This window comes from Armigeres subalbatus, chromosome 3, assembly GCF_024139115.2.
Source record: "Armigeres subalbatus isolate Guangzhou_Male chromosome 3, GZ_Asu_2, whole genome shotgun sequence".
NCBI lineage: Eukaryota > Metazoa > Arthropoda > Insecta > Diptera > Culicidae > Armigeres > Armigeres subalbatus.
Window position 1 is genome coordinate 112,474,509 of NC_085141.1, and position 22,228 is coordinate 112,496,736.

At 38.1% G+C, this 22,228-nt stretch overlaps 1 protein-coding gene across 4 annotated transcripts in view; it reads left to right on the forward strand.

The window, feature by feature from the left end:
* Positions 1–13,783: 13,783 nt before the first annotated feature.
* Positions 13,784–22,228, forward strand: part of LOC134221153 (uncharacterized) — a 230,076-nt gene continuing 221,631 nt past the window's right edge. The window contains exon 1 of one of the 4 annotated variants that reach the window (XM_062700345.1): positions 13,784–13,846. The gene's annotated coding sequence lies outside the window, so the exon portion shown is untranslated. Of the gene's footprint in view, positions 14,075–22,228 lie in introns of all 4 variants that reach the window. The other 3 variants (XM_062700344.1, XM_062700342.1, XM_062700343.1) reach the window with 3 other exon arrangements.

Genomic DNA, 22,228 nt, shown 5'->3' on the forward strand with positions numbered 1-22,228 from the left:
AACGGGTAGCAACCACTTCAGTAAATTCCAATTTTTCCAATGTACCTACGTATGCAAACATCGCTGCTGGTAGACAAAATTTCTCTTCTCAAAATGAGGTTTATACCCATGTCCCAACGGAAAATAACGGTCATGTTGCTGATTCAGGTAGCATGACTGCTTCCGATTTTGATTTTTAACTGAACAATTGCATCACATGATTGATGCAATGTTCAAAGCAAATACCATTCCTGAAGCTGTTCAGGTTGGTATAAAGTACACACAAAAATTGTTATCGGACTCCGTTTCAATGGATCCAAATAATTGTGTGAAAGTTCTAAATTGGAATGCCCGCTCTCTAAAGGGTAAGGAAGATGAATTATTCAACTTCCTTTCAGTTCATAATGTGCATATTGCCATTATAACTGAAACGTATTTAAAACCAGGACTCTCCATTAAAAGAAATCCAAACTATTTTATCTACAGAAATGATCGTCTTGACAGCGCCTGTGGTGGGGTCGCCATTGTCATTAATAGACGTATCAAACATAAATTATTTTCTTCGTTTGAAACCAAAGTTTTTGAAACCTTGGGAGTTTCTGTTGAAACAAATTTTGGACAATTTTCCTTCATTGCAGCCTACTTGCCTTTTCAATGCAATGGGCAGCAAAAGAATTTGTTGAAAGCTGATCTTCAAATTCTGACTCGCAACAAATCAAAATTCTTCGTAATTGGTGACTTCAATGCCAAACACCGTTCATGGAATAATGCTCAAAGCAATTCCAATGGTAAAATTTTATTTGAAGATTGTTCTGCGGGATATTATACTATTCAATATCCCAATGGACCAACTTGTTTTTCTTCCAGTCGAAATCCTTCTACAATTGATTTAGTTTTAACGGATTCAAGTCAGCTGTGTGGCCAATTGGTAACTCATGCTGACTTTGACTCTGATCACCTTCCTGTGACATTTGAAATCTCACAAGAAGCCATTTATAATCCAATCAGCTCTACTTTTAATTATCATAGAGCTGATTGGGATTTATATAAAATGTATATCGATAGGAATTTTGATGTTGATATTCCTCTCGATACCAAAAGTGATATTGATAATGCTCTCGTATCTTTGACAAATTTAATTGTCGAAGCCAGAGGCATTGCAATTCCGAAATGCGAAGTTAAATTCAACTCCATTATTATTGACGACGATCTTCAGCTACTACTGATCCGTCTTAAAAATGTGAGAAGAAGGCAATACCAAAGAACTCGCGATCCCGCGTTGAAAGTTATTTGGCGAGATTTGCAAAATGAAATTAAAAAACGTTTCGCTATTCTGAGAAATACCAACTTTGAGAATAATGTCTCGAAGTTGGATCCCAGTTCGAAACCCTTTTGGAAATTAACAAAAATTCTTAAAAAACCTCAAAAGCCAATTCCAGCGCTTAAAGAGGGAAATAAAATTTTATTAACAAATGGCGAAAAGGCTCAAAAACTTGCTCAGCAGTTCGAGAGTGCTCATAATTTTAGTTCTATGATGTCTCGACTGTTAAATATAAGTGATGGGATTCGGCTTCACAGTCTCAAAATTGTTCAAACAATAATGTTTTAACTGCCCGACGTTTCGGCTGTGTTTGGCAGCCTTCTTCTGGGGGAAATTAGTTTTACTGTTTTCGTTGTTTTGTTACACTGTAATCTTGTGTCGTGTTGTCATTCATGTTTTATATTTTGATTAACGTGGATTTTATCAAAAAATATTGTTTAATTTGTTCGCACTATCAATCACGGACCCTGTTTAACTTAAACAGGGTCCGTGATTGATAGTGCGAACAAATTAAACAATATTTTTTGATAAAATCCACGTTAATCAAAATATAAAACATGAATGACAACACGACACAAGATTACAGTGTAACAAAACAACGAAAACAGTAAAACTAATTTCCCCCAGAAGAAGGCTGCCAAACACAGCCGAAACGTCGGGCAGTTAAAACATTATTGTTTGAACAATTTTGAGACTGTGAAGCCGAATCCCATCACATAATTTTAGTCTAGGTCGCACTAGTCCAATTGAGGATCAGGTTACACGGAGCTTCGAAGACATTCTCAATCAAGAGAATGTTTTTGACTCTTCGTTGGGAATTAATTTGAATGAAGTGAGATCTATTACTAGAAAATTTAAAAATATGAAAGCCCCGGGTGATGATGGTATTTTCTACATACTTATCAAAAAACTTCCTGAGAGCTCTTTATCCTTTTTGGTTAATTTATTTAACAAATGTTTTCAATTGGCATACTTTCCAGATAAATGGAAAAACGCCAAAGTTGTTCCAATTTTGAAGCCGGACAAAAATCCAGCTGAGGCTTCTAGTTATCGCCCAATCAGTTTGCTTTCTTCAATAAGCAAACTGTTTGAAAAGATTATTTTAAATAGAATGATGGTTCATATTAATGACAATTCTATTTTTGCTGATGAGCAATTTGGTTTTCGCCATGGGCATTCAACCACCCATCAGTTATTAAGAGTTACGAACTTAATTCGGCTCAACAAATCTGAAGGATATTCGACTGGAGTTGCTCTTCTTGATATAGAGAAAGCATTTGACAGTGTTTGGCATGAAGGTTTGATTGTAAAATTGATGAATTTTAATTTTCCTCTGTACATCATTAAACTGATCCAAAATTATTTATCAGATCGCTCACTGCAGGTAAACTATCAGAATTCTAAATCTGATAGATTACCTTTAAGAGCTGGTGTTCTCCAAGGCAGTATACTGGGGCCCATTTTGTATAACATTTTTACTTCTGACTTACCTGATTTACCACCAGGGTGTCAAAAATTTTTGTTTGCAGATGACACAGGTCTCTCAGCCAAAGGGCGTAGCCTTCGTGTCATTTGTAGTAGATTGCAAAAAAGTTTGGATATTTTCTCCACTTACTTGCAAAAATGGAAAATTTCCCCGAATGCTTCCAAAACTCAGCTTATAATTTTCCCACATAAGCCGAGAGCTTCTTATTTGAAACCTTCTAGCAGACATATTGTCACTATGAATGGGGTTCCAAATAATTGGTATATATAAATATTTAGGACTTCTGCTAGATCAAAAATTAACTTTTAAAAATCACATTGAAGGCCTTCAAGCCAAATGTAACAAATATATTAAGTGTCTATATCCACTTATAAACAGAAAATCAAAACTTTGTCTTAAGAACAAACTTTTGATTTACAAACAAATTTTTAGACCTGCCATGTTGTATGCTGTGCCAATATGGACTAGTTGCTGCAATACCAGAAAGAAGGCACTTCAGAGGATTCAAAATAAAATTCTGAAAATGATTCTGAAGTTGCCTCCGTGGTATAGTACCAATGAACTTCATAGAATTTCTAATATTGAGACATTGCAACAAATGTCCAACAAAATAATTTCCAATTTTAGATAAAAATCGTTGCAATCTTCTATTGCAACGATTAACTCCTTGTACCCTTAGTATAAAATAGGTTAAGTTTAGTTTAAGTTGAAAACATTGTAATTCCTACATGGTTCAATTCAACCAGAGGAAAAAATTCTAACTGCCAGAGGCAATTGAAATGTATTAATAATAACTAAAAGCGTAACATAGCAAATAAGGATGATAGTGTTAAGAAAACACGGAACACCTAGTCTAAGAGATGAATGCATGTATTAGATAATAAGCAAATAAAATTAGTAAAAAAAAAAAAAAAAAAAAACATCTTCTCGCAAGGGCAGCTGTTGTATAATTGGTTAGAGTGGGGCGCAGTTGTATGGAAAAACGCAAACTTCGTCCGATCAAGTGAGATCAAGGTTTTTCTGAATCGTTTTGGGACCCCAGTCAACTGTGCAGAATGTGGGACCGATTGGTTGCTTCCTCGCATGCCGCATTGCGTTTTAAATTTACATGGAGATTAATATGGGAAAACGTACTTTTTTACATTTTTGCTTTGAGCGGCTTCAATTTATCATCGTGATTGATGACTCAATACGTTAGCATATAGTCTGGAAGATGCCGAAAGACTTTGCCGAAGAAGGTACATAGCTGAAAGGTCTACAAAAAATGTTATTACGTTTCGAAAACTGATTGTTCAAACCATATTCAAGAAATCAATGTTTCTGCCAGCACTACCTGACGACCTATTTTTTTTCTTTGTGAAATGATTCCGGATAGCTCCCATTAGCTCTAAAGCCCTATAAGATCAATTATTTTGAAATAACACTCAATTAAATTATTGGTCTACGTAGTTCGGCAGTGCTGGCAGAATAAACGATTTTTTGCATATGGTTTGAACATTCAATCTTCGAAGCGTTATAACTTTTTTCGTGGACGTTCCAGCGCCTTCTTCAGCAAAGTTTTTCGGCATCCTTTGGGTTATACTTTAACGCAATGTGCCACACAATGAACAATGAACTGAAACCTCTAGTAGTAGAAATGGGGCCCTCCTTAGCCGTGCGGTAAGACGCGCGGCTACAAAGCAAGACCATGCTGAGGGTGGCTGGGTTCGATTCCCGGTGCCGGTCTAGGCAATTTTCGGATTGGAAATTGTCTCGATTTTCCTGGGCATAAAAGTATCATCGTGCTAGCCTCATGATATACGAATGCAAAAATGGTAACCTGGCTTAGAAACCTCGCAGTTAATAACTGTGGAAGTGCTTAATGAACACTAAGCTGCGAGGGGCTCTGTCCCAGTGTGGGGACAGAAGAAGAAGAAGTAGTAGAAATGTAAAAATATACGTTCTCTCATACTAATTTCCATACAAACTTCAAAAGCGATGCGGAAAGTGAGGAAGCAATAAATCGGTCCCAAAATCTGCACAGTTGTTCAGCACCCAGAATGGCTTCAAAAAACAATTGATTTGAAAAAATTACCATGACGCCCCACTCTAATAATTGGTAATACGTCAGTGTACTTAATGGAATAGTGTGGGTTCAAGTCCCACCGGCAGTCGAATATTGTTTCGCAATATCTCATAAAAACACCCTTTATTGCTAATATTGTTTTATTTATGAAAATTTTGTTTTTTTAATGGAAAATTTTGATTTCTTTAGGCGCGATAACGTCCACTGTTTTCTTTAACTTCTAGACATTTTCCCTAGGTCAGGCTTTTTTGTAGACCTAGTCTATGTACTGTCTCAAAATCTCAAAGCCCTCCCCCTAAAAAATGTGACGTCATTTTTGAATGATCCCTTATGGATTTTTTTTAATTGCAATTTTTACTTTTTTAAGTGCTAATATAGTTCTGCCTTTTAGGAAATTTGTTTTTTGTTTGTGAAATTATGGCATTATTAAGAAAAGCCAACCAAGCCAACTTACTATTATTGCAATCGCATTTCATGAGGTAACACGATTCCGTTTGTCAACAAATTTAAACTAGTTTTCTTGATTTTTTTTCAATTCCCTTGAGTAACTCATTCACAATTTGCTTGAATACCCAATGCTGCTCTAGCAAGAGGCTGTCCATAATCCACGTGGACAGGTTTTGATCAGTTTCAGATACCCCCCTCCCCCAGCGTGGACAATTCTTCATATAAATTTTCAAAAAAATGTATGAACCGTGGACAGTCGACATACCCCCCCTCCCCCCAAAATTGTCCACGTGGTATATGGACAGCCCTCAAGGTTACTACATCGTGATCTATAGTTTTCATCGTACTAAATTTGAGATCGCTAAATACACCACGACTTCAGCCAATATTCACAAGCCGGCATTGAAAACCGATCGTAAGTATAAACAAAATCAACTTGCCGGAAAAGTTTATTTTTCTTCCCACATCCGTAGAGATCGATTCCATTGGCATTCCTATCCGCGTTTTGAATCTTCGTGTATCGTGTTTACTGCAAGTAAAGCGAATAAATATAAAAAGAGCGTTTTTATAAGGTATTTACGTGCACGCGTGCACCCGTATGGATAGCATTTCCACGAGTCGCTTGTTTTGGAAAACCACCTACCGGCGCTTACCATCTGGGTTCTGACTTCAGTTCCATTTAATTCACACACGTTTTATATCAACGATATCAACAGACTTTTGGTTGGTTATATACATAGTGCTATAATGCGGTACTAGATTCACGTTACAGCATACCATTAAAGTTGCGCATGCGAATTGTTACATTGTCGCATGTAAAAGAATTCAATGTGAATGATTCTAAAATATTTTCCGTCCAGTGAAATTCTAATTGTGGATTATTGATTGAAGTAGACGACTTCATTGCTGAGGTTGAAATAGGTATTTGTAAAGTTACAAAGTGGTGAAACCAAATGGAATACACCTCCTGAAATAATTATAACGCATTCGCAGATTTTTATACAATATGATTATGTTTGAAGATCAGCTCTAATATAAAACGTAATAAAATAGTATTTTGACTATAACTTTTAAACCAATAATCCGATGTAGACCATTTCCAATAGTAAACAATGGGATAAGTTCCTAAAAAATGAGTGACATTTTTGCATATGTGAATGTGGAAGTATTATAGTACATATTAAAGAATGGAAATAAAAGCAAAGTTTATAAAAAATGTTTCACTGGTCAAATCGCCCCTATGTAGGCCGGGGTACCAAGTAGCAGTTTCTTCCAAATTATACGAAAATCATCGAAATGAACTTCCAACCTGCTTAAATGAACTTATGGTGTTTTTAAAAGTCAAGCACATAGGGGCTTGTATCCATTTTATTATAAGGTAGATAAATTACTAATGAAGGGATATAAAAGGTGTCTGTAGTTGTATGCATGGAGGTGGGGCGTTTGTCCAGACACTTGTAGAAATCCGAAAAAAAACTTTGCTATGTGTTCTCTATAATATTTTCATATGACAACTCACAGGCAATGGACAACCAAAAACACACAAAGTTTGCATAATTTGCGTTGAAAAGTAAAAATTTATTCAAGTATTGCCTTAGGGGGACATATTATACCGTCTTACCCTACACATTACCTCAATACGTCGAACTGAGTCGATCAGTGTATAATACTTTGGGTCTCCGGGATTTTTATAAAATGTTTGTTTTTAGAGCATATGTAAACTGCCGCTAACCGCAAGTCGAGCACATCTGTATATGGGGCTCCATATACAGATGTGCTCGACTTGCGGTTAGCGGCAGTAAAGATCTGTAAAGACTATACTTTGCTTACACTTAGTGTACGAAATAAAAAACAATTTTTGCATTACGTAATTAATGGATTCTCCCTAATGAATTGAAGAGTGATGGTAAATTTTGGAATAATAAATAAGCTACAATTAAGATTTTAATTAAACTTATGAATATGAACTTGTATTACTAGAATGTTAATTTTACTCGTTTGGCTTTATTTATGTATAAAGTGAAATGAAACTTGAACTTTAATATTTTACGTTTCTGTCGACCACCAGCGCATGACTCTGCTATAGTCTCAGGACCTCCGTACTGAACCAAACAGTACTCTTTGTAACAACGAAACAAAGAGCTTTGTCTGGAGAATAAAAAGTAAATACTGTCAAAACAAACCCCGCTCCCATGTCCACCGTATTGCTCCCCTCTGTTACACTTTGTGTTTGTTCAGATACGAACATCGACCGGATCAACTGTTTCTCTCACAACCCACTCTTCGACGGGAAAGCGATGAATGAGTTGGGTGGTGCAATAATCTAAACGGGCGGTGTGGGAAATTCCTTCAACACATACAAATGCGTGCTTCGTCGGGCCAACTCGAAACGGTTCCGAACAATTAAGGTTCTTCGGGGCGGGTGAATGTTTTCCTAAAAAGCAGGGTCGGCTAAGAAAAGCTCAGAAGTATGTTGACATGTGTATCAACTTTGGATGGATAACGTGTAGATTCATATTTCGGAGACTTTCGGATGGTTTGATGAAAATAACCTGTTCATAGGGTTACAGTCTCAATCAATTTTCCAAACATTTTATCGTCTTTCATGATTCAACACTTTTAGTTGCCAACTACGGGGAATGTCCAATTTTGAATCCCCGTGCTTACCAATATCTGCTTTCATCTATCAAATAACTCGTTTCATAACAAGAGGAAATCGGAAGCGGTGTGCTCCATAGATGGAAATCTCATTTATAAAAAAGAAATTTCAAATGGCCATCAGTTATTGAAAGCTTCGATAAAGAAATAAAGGAAGTCGACAGGAATCTGACCTGGGTCTAGGTTAAGGCTAAAGCGAGCAGCCGCACATGATAAAAATATTCAACGTAGGCCCTATGTATCCCAGAGGTGCTCAGCATATATGAGTGAATGAGTGAGATCAGTTGCTGATAATGGAGGATCGAACATTTGTAGAGGTACAAGTCAAGTGGGTTGCTCTAAATATGTTCACTGTCCCCGGGTAGAAACCATGAACTCAATAGCAAAACATGATATGGACTTGATTGATATAAGTGATAAAAGAACTGAGAATAATATCAAAAATTTGCACAGATATATCATTTTGATATCGATATATGATATGAATAAGAACAAACTAATAGCACGAAATATTGATCACTTATTACAAATAACATATTGTACGTTTACTTGCTAGGTGGACACGGTCGGTTAGAGTAGCCGTTCCACCAAGTGTTCGTTAAAGTAGTCGCTAGAGTATTCGCTGTTGGTTTGAGCTAGACAAAGTAAACGTCAAAAAAATTCCAACCAGCAATCTGAGTGAAAGAGCGAATATTTGTTTACCGGCAACCACGTGCTTTTTGGCATTTGCATTTTTGGCGGACAAAAGAATGACCACGTGTCCCATTAGGTGAGGGGTAGTTGAATGTATATATTTATTACCTGATTGTGAGATATGTTTAATACTTGTAATATAAATGTTTAATACTTGCCCCAAAATACCGCGAAAAAAATACCTACATTATTTTATAAAGTTCTGCGACTGTAATATTGAAGAATTGATTTCATTTGACTAAATATTTGTAATCATTATAATTAAATTTTGTAAGACATTAACATTGCCGTTCCCCTCGATTTTTTGCGCTTACTCTGAGTAGCCGTAAACGTAATCGGGAAAATCTTGATAGCGAGTAAATCCACAATAACCTGATATTCTCATGATATTTCAGTGCAAAATATTGATATTGTCGTCTGATCTTTTGTCTCAATTATATCAATATCTCGTTTTTAGTTCGAGTTTAGAATTATTTAATTTTATTCCACCACATTGTAATCATTACAGATACGTAGGCCGTCTACAGTGTCTCGTACTTAGAAAGTAACTAGAAAGCTAATTTTGCAAAATGAGTTTTATGATGCAATATAAGCTCCTCCTCGCTGAGGTTCCTGGTCTAATTCATCGTACAAATGGCCCTCACTCCGAAGTTTGTACGCCGACCTCTCTAGCAAATGTGCCCGTGCAAGTGTCCCGACTTCGATGTTTGTACGGCGCCTCTCGATGCTCTACCGTAGCTCCTCCTGGACTCCTGCTGACCAGCCAGCATTCTACCGAACGTTCCGACCTCCTGATGAATTCTGTCCGGCGCTAGCCACGACTCACGTGGCCGATCCATGATTCCATTGCGCCGCGCTACTTGTGCGGCCAATCCATGATCTCACTAACAGACCACGAACAGACCATTAGACCGAAAGTCATTTGGCCGAAAGGGTCATTTGGCCAAAAAGGGTCATTAGGCCGAATAGGACATTTGGCCGAATAGGTCATTTGACTGAATAGCTCATTTGAATAGTGATAAAAAGGGTGTGAAAGTGAGACGATTCACTTCTCACTACTTATTTCCCACTTCTCACTGTGAAAAGTGAGTAGTGGGAAGTAAGAAATGAGACGTCTCCCTACTCACTTCTCACTTCTCATTTTTCACAAAGAGGAGTAAGAAATTGGGAGTGAGAAGTAAGACCCCTCCATTCTCACTCTCATTTTATAAAGTGAGAATCGCGAAGTGTGTGGTGAGACGTCTCACTTCTCACTTCTCATTTCTCACTTCCCGCTGTAAAAAGTGAGAAGTGAGAAAAGTGTCAAGAAGAAAGAAAAGTGTCACAGTGAGAAGTGAGAAATAAGGAGTGATAAGTGAGACGTCTCACTTCTCACTCCTCATTTCTCCATTCGCAAATATTCTATCCGGCAAAATGTCCCATTCCGTCAATTAACCCATTCGGCTTAAAGACCCTTTCGGCCAAATCACCCTTTTGTCCGAATGACCCTTTCGGCAAAATGACCAATTCGGCCAAATGGTCAATTCAGCCAAATGTCCCTTTCGGCCAAATAACCCTTTAGCACCGAACACAATGTCAGCGAAACGGCGACGGCAACGGAAAATTTGACAGTTAGTACAAATATTTTCTGTCATATTTGCCGTTTCCGTTGCCGATCCGCTAACATTGTATTTGGGGCTTTTCGAAAAATGACCTTTTCGGCCAAATTACCCTTTCTGTCAAATGAGCAATTCGATCAAATGACTTTTGGCCAGATGTGTTTCGAGCCAAGTGGCATTCGGCCAAATGGCTTTCGGCCATTTCTTATTCCTCACTGGGAAAAGTGAGTAGTCACCATATCTCACTTCTTACTGTAGAAAGTGAGAAGCGCGAAGTTAGAAGTGAGACGTCTCACTACCTCTATGCACTACTCACTTTTCACAGTGAGAAGTGGGAAATAAATAAAGAGAAGTGAGAACTCTCACTTTTCACTCCTTATTTATCACTTTCCACTTGACCTATACGGCCAAATGACATGTTCGGTCAAATGACCTACACACCTAAAAATAATCACGTAATTTTAGGTGCTGGTGCTGTGACACTGACATATACGAGCGTTATTTTTGACGTAAAAAAAAATTTAAGGAACGAGAATCGAACATAAGCCCGCTGAGTGAGAGGCCAACACGCAACCACTCAGCTATCTTCGTTTCTTGAAAAAGAAGTGATCGAACTAAAACAAGTTCCACGGTCTGCACAAATATTTCACTGCATCAAGTCATCGACTGCTTGTGCGTTAGATGCGTCGTGTGCTGTGATTAGGTTCAGGGACATGTAATTTGAAATCGTCTGACATTGAAAAATATACGATTCAGTTTATGCCATGTGGTTTTGTGTCATTTTACTAGGATACGTCAATATTACAATTCATATTTTTTGGTGTTTAGCCTGTTCGGTCAAATGTCATGTTCGGCCAAATGTCCAAATTGGCCAAATTGTCGTATACAATATTAGAAATCTCCAATTCTCAATACATTATTATTTAGCACATCCAAGAGCCTTTTCCTAAATTACCTTCAGCCGTCAACGCCACAGCAAAACCCTTGGCAATAAATAAACAAGAAAAACCCAAACAACATTTCTAGATCCTTCAATAAAACAAAATGCATAGTCGCATCATACATTTTACTACAGTTACCTGGCCTTCTGCTACACACGTGGGCTGCACACTAGTTTTAAAGAGAAAACGTCAATAAAGAATCGGATAGTCTGCATTCAGCATTCAGAATCTACCCATTCATCTCCGCTAAGTGTGACTTGATTAAAATCACATCCCTGACGTCTGGATAAAGATCGTGGTTTATCGTAAAGTATCATCAAGTACTATTCATGGTGACCGTGATAGGACTCGAACCTGCAATCTTCGGATGTAGCATGTGGTACAGTATTGTCCCAAATGTACGAGTAAGGAGATCTACCAATTGCTTTCGCAAGCAAAAGTTTCACCCCCGATGAACGCAGTAAACCAATAATTGAAGAAGAGTTAACTGTAATTCATTTGCAACAGAACATTGAGCAGACGTCAATAAAAACAGTCAGGACAGTCTGCAGTGAGCATTCAGAATCTATTCATCCATCTATCGCTAAGTGTGACTTGATTCAAATCACATCCCTGACATCTGGATAAAAATCGTGGTTTATCGTAAAGTACCATCGAGTACTTTGAAAATGTTGTATCCGGGTAAATGTCCTATTCGGTTAAATGTCCTATTCGGTTAAATGTCCTATTCGGCCAAATGTCCTTTTCGGCCCAATGTCCTATTCGCCCAAATTTCCTTTACGGCCGAATGACCTTTTCGGCCAAATGACCTAATTGGCCAATTCAACACAAAATTTTCAAAACGACTTATCTGCTTAGGTAAACAAAGATTCAAACGTCGATTTGACGAAAGCACTTCGACGCAAACCAACACCATAAACAAGTAGCCGAAACCTTAACCTACCTATTGATAGTGTTGGTTTGCATGGGAGTGCTATCAGATTCGTCAAATCGCCATTTGAATCTTTGTTTACAAAAGCTGATAAGTCGTTTTGAAAATTTTGTCTTGAATTGTCCTATTTGGCCAAATGTCCTATTCGGCCAAATGTTTTGTTTGACCAAATGTCCTATTCGGCCAAATGTCCTATTCGGCCAAATTACCTATTCGGAAAAATTACCTTGTCAGACAAATGGCTATTCGGCCAGATGACCTATTCGGCCAAATGGCTTATTCGACCAAATCACCTATTACGCTATATGACCCTTTCGGCCAAATGACCAACAGCCCAAAGGTCTGTTCGGCCAAACAACTTTCGGCCTAGTGACCTTTGGTCAAATGGCTCTTCCCCACTTTAATCAAACCTACATGAGTGTCTGCTTCCCATGTTATGAGCGGCCGAAAACAACGAATGACCCGTAGCGGTCAGCTGAACAAGAAATGCGGTGTCACGTCAGCTAGGGTAAGGGAGGTATTTTGGACCACCAGTTCGACGGCTGATATTTTGGACAACTGAGTGCAAATTCCTCTTAGTGGTCCAAAATAAGATCCCCCGTAAAGGTGGTCCAAAATACATCCTTTACCCTATTCCTAAAATGGCAGCTTCATCACGTGGCTAGGTATCGCAGACCTGGTGGCATACCGAAAAAGCAACAATAAATCGTTGGTTGAGGACGAAGAAATTGTCTTTTCAAACTTCGAATGTTTCCCATATTATCCCGTTTTTTTTTCATATTCTTGAACAGACTCAAATTCATCGGATTCAGATCAATGTTTTGACCTAAATTCTTAAGAATATCATCAGATAATTTTGATTGTGTAGATCATACCTATATTTAATACGAGTACCCATGGTGAGGTGAATCAGCCAAAGGCTGAAAGCCTCTCAAATAAAGAAAATTCAATTCAATCTTCATTCTTTAAAGATGATTAATTAAGTCCACTAGACTCTTCAGAATCCAAGATTTCACATCACAGGTTTGGTTGTTTCGCTATCGATTTATTATATGCTGAGTAGTGCAAAAGATGTTAACAATTAATTGGATGCATAAAAAACTATTGATAAATTTGTTTAGTATCTTGGCTATGCATATGCACAGCACATGTTTCGAAATGGACAAATTGATATGAAATTTGCGAAAAAGAATCCACCTGTCTTGGAGGGACGCCTATCTAGAGTAGGAGGTTGAGGGTTCGTGTCCCTCCAAGACACGTGGATTCTTTTTCGCAAATTTCATATCAATTTGTCCATTTCGAAACATGTGCTGTGCATATGCATACCCAAGATATTTAACAAAAAAATGGTTTTCGTACGGCCGAGTTGCCGAATAATATGCAATTAATTGTATTGATAAATTTGTTATTATCAGTAAGGAAAAACACTAAATAAAATAAAATAAAATGACTCTTTTTATGATCATGCTAAAAGTTCTCGTAGTAAACAATTCACCATGACCGTCAGCATATATCGCCCTGAAACCGACCCTGTGTGCTGCATGCGAACCGCGCGGGTCGTTGGGAAAGGACAGGATATGGGTGGGTTTTCGGCTTTTCCGACTGTTTTTCCTATGGTTCTCACTCCGAAGCAGGTTGTCCGTCAGCGGAACGGCAGTCTGTCAGTTTCTGTTCGGCTCGTAAGACGTTTGGTTGATCTCCTGCCAAGCCGGTCCGCTGTCGTGTAGGTTAGTGCCCACCAGAACGGTGGTGGTGGTGCTAGTGGGGATCGACGATTTGGTGGTGCTCGTTACTGTTCTGTACACGGAATCGCAATACTGAAAATAATATCAACATTTCCCATGAACGGTACCAGAGGAAACGGCTGTTTTGTGCTGGTATTGCAGGTGTAGCTCTTGAGTGCCTCCTTTCGTCGGTGGAGGTTGTCAGAATTTGGGTTTACTGCGAAGACAAAGGTGAAAGGTTTTTCACGAGAAAATGGAAATGGTGTTTTCTGTGGTCCTTGTGTAGCAAGGGGTGGAACTAGAAAATGTAACAAGAATTTGCCAAAGTGAGCGAGTGGTTAGATTTTGAAATTATGTTCGCACGTGCGTTTTTCCACTGCAGTGAACAGCGAAAGATAAAATTCTTGCTGAGTGCGGTGGAATAAAGTCAGTTGCTGTGGCGGGACAGGTGTCGTTTTATGGCAGCATGTGAACATAAAGTTGCCTCTTTGCGGTCGATAGATACGTGGATAATCGGAAGGTCTATTGTGGGAAAGTGTGATTAGTTAGATGGGAATAACGGGTGTGAGCGTGATAATCCACATGGATTGTTTCATTCATTAAGTAAAAGCATACATTTACATTAATAGGCATATTTATTGTGCGTTCGTGAATATTATCACTTATTGGGTGAATTGTTTCAATGCGGTGAAGATTGAGAAATTATTTGCCTGGAAAGTGCAACAGGATCACTGTAAACATATGTATAGCTACAAAATATAAATATAACGTTGGTACATAGTACCTAAATGAAGTAAGTTTAGGCCTGGCCGATATGTTGCTATGTGAGCAAAAACATAGGATTGTCGACTTCTTAGTGTATCCAATTCAAGGATGCTAATGATCATTCAGTAATTTGCGTTCGATCATTTAGTAGTTTGTCAATAACACATTCCACAAGCTGAATTTCAAAATATGTTGTATGTGGACCTCTAGTGCGAAGATTTTTCTACATCTCTCCCTAATAGTTCATTGTTTGAATTCCACTAGTAACGGAGTTATAGCTATAGTTTCAGTAACTTAGACTAAATGATAACAAAATTCCAATCATTTAGTTTAAGTTACTGCAACTAGCGCCCTAACTCCGTTATTAGTTGAATTCTAATAACGAACCATTAGGCAAAGTTACAGAAAAACCTTCGCACTAGAAGTCCATCATACAGCATATTTTGAAATTCAGCTTCTGAAATGAGTTATTGACAAACTACTAAATGATCGAACGCAAATTACTGAATGATCGTTAACATCCTTGATCCAATTAATTGTTCTTGCCACCCATCATACAAAGTCATATGTAATGTCAGTCATAGAAAAAACTATCAATAACTATAGAATTCCTAGTAAAATAAAAAGTAGGCAAAATTCCAGTTTGAAATTAGTACCATTGACGAAGAAGAAGAAGATTGTTGTATAATGGAATTTGCTGCTTTCGTTAATTTGAATATTTTTTAAGCATACTATTAAATCGTACTATAAAATAAAATATTTAAGGTTATTCTGTCAAAGAAAAAAACAAAAGGATCGGTCCAATATGCGCTATTTATGATATTTTTACTATGCATATTTTATAAAAAGTTAGAATATTGGACATAATTTTTTAACACATTGCTTTTTTATCTACGAAACAATGGATCAAAATTCTATCCTCCTTCTTCTTCTTTGTTGGCATTACACCTCCATGCTTGGTTTTCGCACATCTAACCGCAGGAGGGTTCATCATGAACAAGTTGGAAGTATAATTAACCTTTACGATACCAGCATACAAATATTTATTTTTTAAATTGGCTCTAATTTCATCAAACACAAGTACTAGAATGCTAATGGCCCTGTTAGCATTAAACTTGTTTCCCAAATACTGGCTTTAATATGTTGGATATGACCGTTAATTGCCGTTTTGGCTCAAATCCTGAACATGACTCATATTCCGAAGACTGGCGTTTTAGCGCCCTCAAACTGAAACTTTCATTAGTTTTCCGTACTGAGGATCAAGATTACAAACGAATTCAAGCTCATGTGGAGAAAATAACACGAATAAGTCAAAATGGCCGTTTGAAAGCGAGTATTTTGAATATGAGTCATGTTCGGAATTTGAGTCAAAACGATATGTCTCCTGTTGTCCTGTAGGTAGAGAATTTTTTGTTTTGTCAACTACATTAGTTTGAAACTTTAAGTATCGGTACTTTGGCTGCCAGGCAGCGGCAAACTCACGCGACATTAGCAATCGTATACTTTTAAATCAACTGTAATATCAGAACTCATACCATAAATATTCAGGTGATAATAACATAAAATAATAAAATTAATAACTTAGGTGAACTCTTATTCATATGAAATCTATGAATCAAGTACATACTGTAAAACCTCTTTTTGTGCTCCCTCCTTTTACGCTCCTTTTTTGTACGGTCAAAATTCCAAAAAACGCCCTATAGGAGCGTAAAAAAAATCAAGCAATTATATGAGGCAAATTTGGATTAGTTTCGGAGGTTATTTTTTAGATGAGCTAAGTATTCCGGATGTTCTAGGAAAATAATTTGTGCTTGCATGCAAAGTGGTGTTACCTGTTGTCATGAGTTGTGCGTAGTCTACGAACTCCACACAGTCAAGGTCTGCGGATCAATCACCGTAATAAGGGCAGTTATCGAAGAATAAAAAAGTTGTGTGACCTCTTATTGGTATATATTTGCATTCCAAGTAGTTCTTGTTGTTGTTGTGGATATTAGGTTGTCTAAGAACTCCATAGAGCCAAGATTTGTGGATCAACCTCCGTTCTCAAATGCCAACCTCTGGTCTCAAATGTCCCCCTTCTCATTCACCTGATGAACATCGAGATTGGAAGAGTAGCTTAGAACATTACAATGTCCATTTGCCGCAATTGAATGTTTCTGTTGATAAAGTTCAGAAAGTTCTTTCAAACGTAGATGCTTCGAAAGGCCCCGGCCCCGATCGTCTACCACCATCGTTTATCAAGCAATTTGCTGCACCTTTAGTCTCGCCGGTCTCAATCATTTTCAACCGTTCCCTCAACAATATTGTGTTTCCTTCATCATGGAAGGTCACATCCATTATCCCAATACACACACAGGAAATATACATAACATGGAGAACTATCGTGGGATCTCCATTCTGAGCTGCCTACCTAAAGTGCTCGAGAAGATGGTATACGAAATTATGTATCACGCACTGCCTTCATTAGTATCAACGGAGTCAATTCGCCCAGCTTTGAAATACCGTCGGGGGTTCCTCAGGGAAGCCACCTTGGACCATTAATCTTCATCCTGTTTGCCAACGACCTGAAATCGTCGAAGCTTATGTTTGCCGAAGATATGAAAATATTCCGTGCAATTGGGTCTAATCTCGACTGTTGTGCCCTCCAGCAAGATATTGACTATCTTTTGCACTGGTGCACTCTGAATGGCATGGGAGTTAACATATCCAAATGCAGTGTTATCCCCTTCACTCGCTTGCGCGATCCCTCGTACGTTGACTATTCAATGGGACACAACGATCTCCTCCGAGTTTCCACAGTTAAGGACCTGGGAGTAGTAATTGACTCAAAAGTGAGGTTCAATAAGCACATCACAATGATCACAGCAAAATCTTACGCCACGCTAGGCTTTGTGAATAGGAATACAAACGCTTTCCAGGATGTTTATGCGCTAAAATCTATATATTATGTTCGTAGCCTTCTTGAATATGCTGATGTTGTTTGGGCACCCTACCACGTCGCGAAATACGTATATACGTTGATATGAGTGGTCACACTTTTAGATACCCTCTCCCTCCCACTAAAAGCGTGACGTAATTTATGGAAGTCCCCTAAGGTAAGGTGGCATCCGTTGATAACATAACAATAAATTTGAAAATATTTGACCTCCTGAACCTTTTCAGGACAGATGGGTCATATATGCCCAGCGTTTTAGATTGGCTGAAAAAATCACAGCTAGGTCTCCAGTTTCTTCAGCAAAAATGTTCATAAGGATGTCGGATACCCTGGAACAATATTGGAGGTCAAGTTTGGCTATACCTTGAAGACCTAAATATGCAAAACCTTGGGAAATTTAGCTTTTGACAGCTTGCAGAAGAATCTGAAATATTAGGATCCTGTATCACATTGTTGATTGAATCTAAACACTCAATCATGTTTAGTCATCTTGATCGTTGAGACAGTGATCAGTTTTCTGGAATACGAGATGCTCAATTCAATCACTTTTGGTTGCTGCAGCTTGTTTGTGACATGCGTGTTACTTGGATATCTACCTAATCAACCAAGGCTTATGCAATGTCTTCATCATCGGCATATACCCAATCCAGTCCAATGGGCATATGCTCATCATGTAAATCAATTTTTTCGAATACGCTTTGTTCAAGGTACTCCAAAACCTTCCCAAGTTTAACCCAAAGTATCTACCGGACAACCAATACTTTTTGCAATGTCCTCTACATCGATATGTACCCAACCTGGTTCAATAAGCATATGCGCACCATGTAAACTCAATTGAATTCGAGATGTTCAAGGTACTCTAAAACTTTCTCGAGTTCAGCTCAAAGTATCTACCAGGTCAATCAATCGAGGTATTTGCAATGGCACATACTTAATATATCTAAAAGGAATAATGTAAACCCAATCTTCTGGAATACGCGGTGTTCATGGTACTCCAAAACGTTTTCGAGTTCAGTTCAAAGTATCTACTAGATCAATCATGACTTTTGCTACATCCTCTTCGTCAGTACGTACCAAATGCAATTCAAAAAGCATTGGATCCCAATTTTCATGATCATAAGATGTCCAAGGGGTCACCAGTTAGACTAGCGAGCATAGGCGTAGGATTGCCAATCCGGAGATAGTAAGTTAGATGCGGTTCAGTCTAGGATGTTTTCGGGTGGGAAACATTTAAGATTCCCTGGGTATAGCGTTCCCTTTGTACTTGCCTCACAAGATACATGTTTGTGCAAAAAGAAAAGCTTTCAATTAATAACTGAGGTAACGCTAATAGAATACTAAGTTGAAAAGCCGACCAAGTTCCAGTTGGAATGTAGAGCCATAGAAAAAGAAGAAGATGTCCAAGTAAATGTTTGCATTCCAAGTAGTTCTTGTTGGTGCCATCGGTTCTAGGTAGGTAGTAAAGATCTGCAGATCAACCTCCGAACGAGAAGCAATTATTGAGAAAATACCAAGTTGTGTAATTCTTCTTGATAATATATGTTAGCATTCCAGGTAGTTCAGGCTGTGGTCATTTGTTTTAGGCAGTACTCTAGAGAAACAAGACGTGCACATCAAGCCCTGTAACGTAGCCAGTTATTAAGGAATAAACAAGTTGTGTAACTCCACCTTTGAATTTTTGCATTCCAAGTAGTTCTTGTTGTCATGGGTTTCAGGTAGTATACACACTCCATCCATATCACTAATACGAAGCAGTTCAGGGCTTGTAAATGCAAAATGTGAATAAATTGCGACGAGATAACTTCAAGCCAAGAATGTGTTGAACAAATATCGTGAGATAGGCTAATAGACCTGCAGTTACTTGTGTGGATCTACATTCTATACATTTTTGGATGAGTTAGAGATGTGCGCCGGTCCGAAAATCAGTGGCGGTGGCGTCGTTTGTCAGAATTTTGGTCGGCTGCGGCGGCGGCAGCGTGAATCGGCGTGGAAATTTTTTACGTTCGTTTCTTGAAAAAAAAATTATGTTTTTTTTTTTCATGATTTTAAGTTTTCATAGGAAATTCATTGGAATTTGCACGGTTTATTTAGTTTTCTATGGAAAATTCTACAGAATTTCCACGGTGAAAAGTCGAAAATCATCAAGCCAAACTGTATTTGGCCGAAATGATCGTTTAGACAAAACGGTTATGCAACGGAAAACAGGTTGGCCAAAATTTTCATTCGGCTAAAGCGACATACGGTCGAATTGATAATTTGGTTGAAAAAGCACTCTTCTCTACCACGTCGTTTGGGCTTAGCCGAAAATGTTGTTTGGCCGAAATTGTTCGACACAAAGGGCCATTTGGCCGCAAATGTCATTTGGTCCAACAGCCAAATGTTGATTACGGAATGGTCAAAAATATCCACCCGTTTGGCCGAATAACCTGTCTGCCAAACGACCATCTCAGCAAAACAACTTTTTGGTCAAACGACTTGTTTGATCAAATAGCCTACCGGTCAAGAGACATTTTCGCCTATTTCAGCTAAATAAAATTCTCGGTAGGGTGGGTTTTGGCCAAAAGACATGTTCGGCCAAATTGCTCTATCTGTCGTTTGGCTGAAAGCCATTCGATGGAAAGCCATTTATTCGAATAACAGGTTGGGCCAAAAGTCATCTAGCCAAATTCCATTAGACCGAATCAAACGTTTGTCTGGAATGGTATTAGGTCGAATTGGTAATTTGACCGAAAAAGTTGTTCAGTCCAAATGGCTTGTAGAAGTTTCAAGCAGTAGTGAAGATATAATTTGTGTAGTTTATGTTGGACAAAAATCCGAATTCTAATATCCACCAAATCCAAAGATCGCATGTTCGAGATTGGTGCTGGTAAGATTTTTCTTAAATTTGTCATTTCTCGCTTAACTTTTCAAAAGGTCCTAAGTAACATTTTTTTCATGAATTAATTTGAATAGCGCAATCAACAGAACAACATGAAAGCTTTTGATTGCAATACTCAAATTAATTCATGAAAAAAATGAAAAGTTAAGCGAGATTTTTTTATGTATAATCGTAATACTGTTCTCATGATGTCGGGAAAAATCGTATAGTAAAACTCATATATACCTATGTCGCCAAGCTGCGCATTATATACGGTTAAGTTGGTTCTTATATACTCATCTATATCAAGAGATATAGGTACCAAAATGTTGACTGGGCAATCTGATATACGTTATATAAAGAGTTGGCCTTAGTCTTTAAACTTAGATTAATGAATAATAGCATATGGTCCGTGGTCCGCCGTGTGGCGTAGTTTATTCTTGCAGGTATAACATGACCGCTTGACGGTGGCCATTTCCGGGTGATGCTTCTGATCCTATTGATGAGTTACTTCGTGTTTTTGGCCTTCCAATCACCTTTGAATACAATGCAACTCGGTCTACTTAAAATCCTTTAACAGTTTTCGAAATATTTTCATGTTTCAATTGTTCATCGTGTACTTTTCCCACGATCTTTGTACAATGCGGCACGCATCCCTCCTGTTTTGACGGCATGTTTGAAACAATTGAACATGTTGGAGTAAAAGTGTAAGGGCGACAATTTTCTGAATATTCTAAGGTTTCATTCATATACGTGTTCTCATAGAAAAGTATTGAAGTATTGAAATTCGTTTTTTAGTGACCACCCGTTATATAAGCTATAGAGGACTAATTTTGGTAATATAACTGCTTTACTCTCCTCTTCCAATGTTTGTTGGGCGTTGTGGTAGCTGTGGCTGGGCGTAGGTCCTTACTCCATAGAGTTCTTGGTTGACTCATAATACTTGAAAATAGGGAAAATGTTCTTATTATGTATTCATATATCTGCAAGAACATCTTAATGCCTCAACACTCAAACAATTGGATGACCATGATAACGAAAACAATTTGAACCGATATTGATAAAAGACACATCTTAAGACAAAAAGTAAGTTGAACAAAAAACTTTTAAAACAATTCCAAATAGCGCTCCCTTTTTTACGCCCTAAATTCGAAATAACGCTCCCTCTTTTTACGATTTACGCTCCTCCGTTTTGGGAGCAAAAAAGGTTTTGCAGTATCGACATGCAAGCAAACAGTTGATGCAAAAATTATAAGACTGCTAATGTCGCTCCTATTCGCGTGACCAACATCTAGCTTGCTTAGACCTAGCAGCCAACGGACAGGTACTATAAGCAAGGTTTGCAGAAATCGCTTTCAATAGATAATGAACAATGATTAAGCAAGGCAAAAACTGTTCCGAATCATAACAAGCCATGATAACAAAGTTATCAAACTTGTATACAAGCCCCCGAAAAAAAACAGAATCGGATAGGCAGCCCCACAGAGAAGTGATGATTCTCGCTTTGTTCTCATTCATTTTGTCTTGGGGCCCGCACAGCTATGTAGAACAAGTTGAAATGCATCATCAGAACCAGTGCTCCACGCGTTTGGAGCTTTAAAAAATATCATGAGGTATAGTCTCCCGAATCAGTTCTTTATCATGATTGCTTGCGAAAAAAGTTGCGGTATGCTACATATCGTATATATGTTTACAGAGATGATAAGTGAGAGACTTTTTCATTCTCTCTTGGATTCAATCCCTGACTATAAGTTTCAAACCGATGTGGGTGATGAAACCAAACATGCCCTACAACATTCTGCATAAAACACAGCCAAATTAAGCTTAT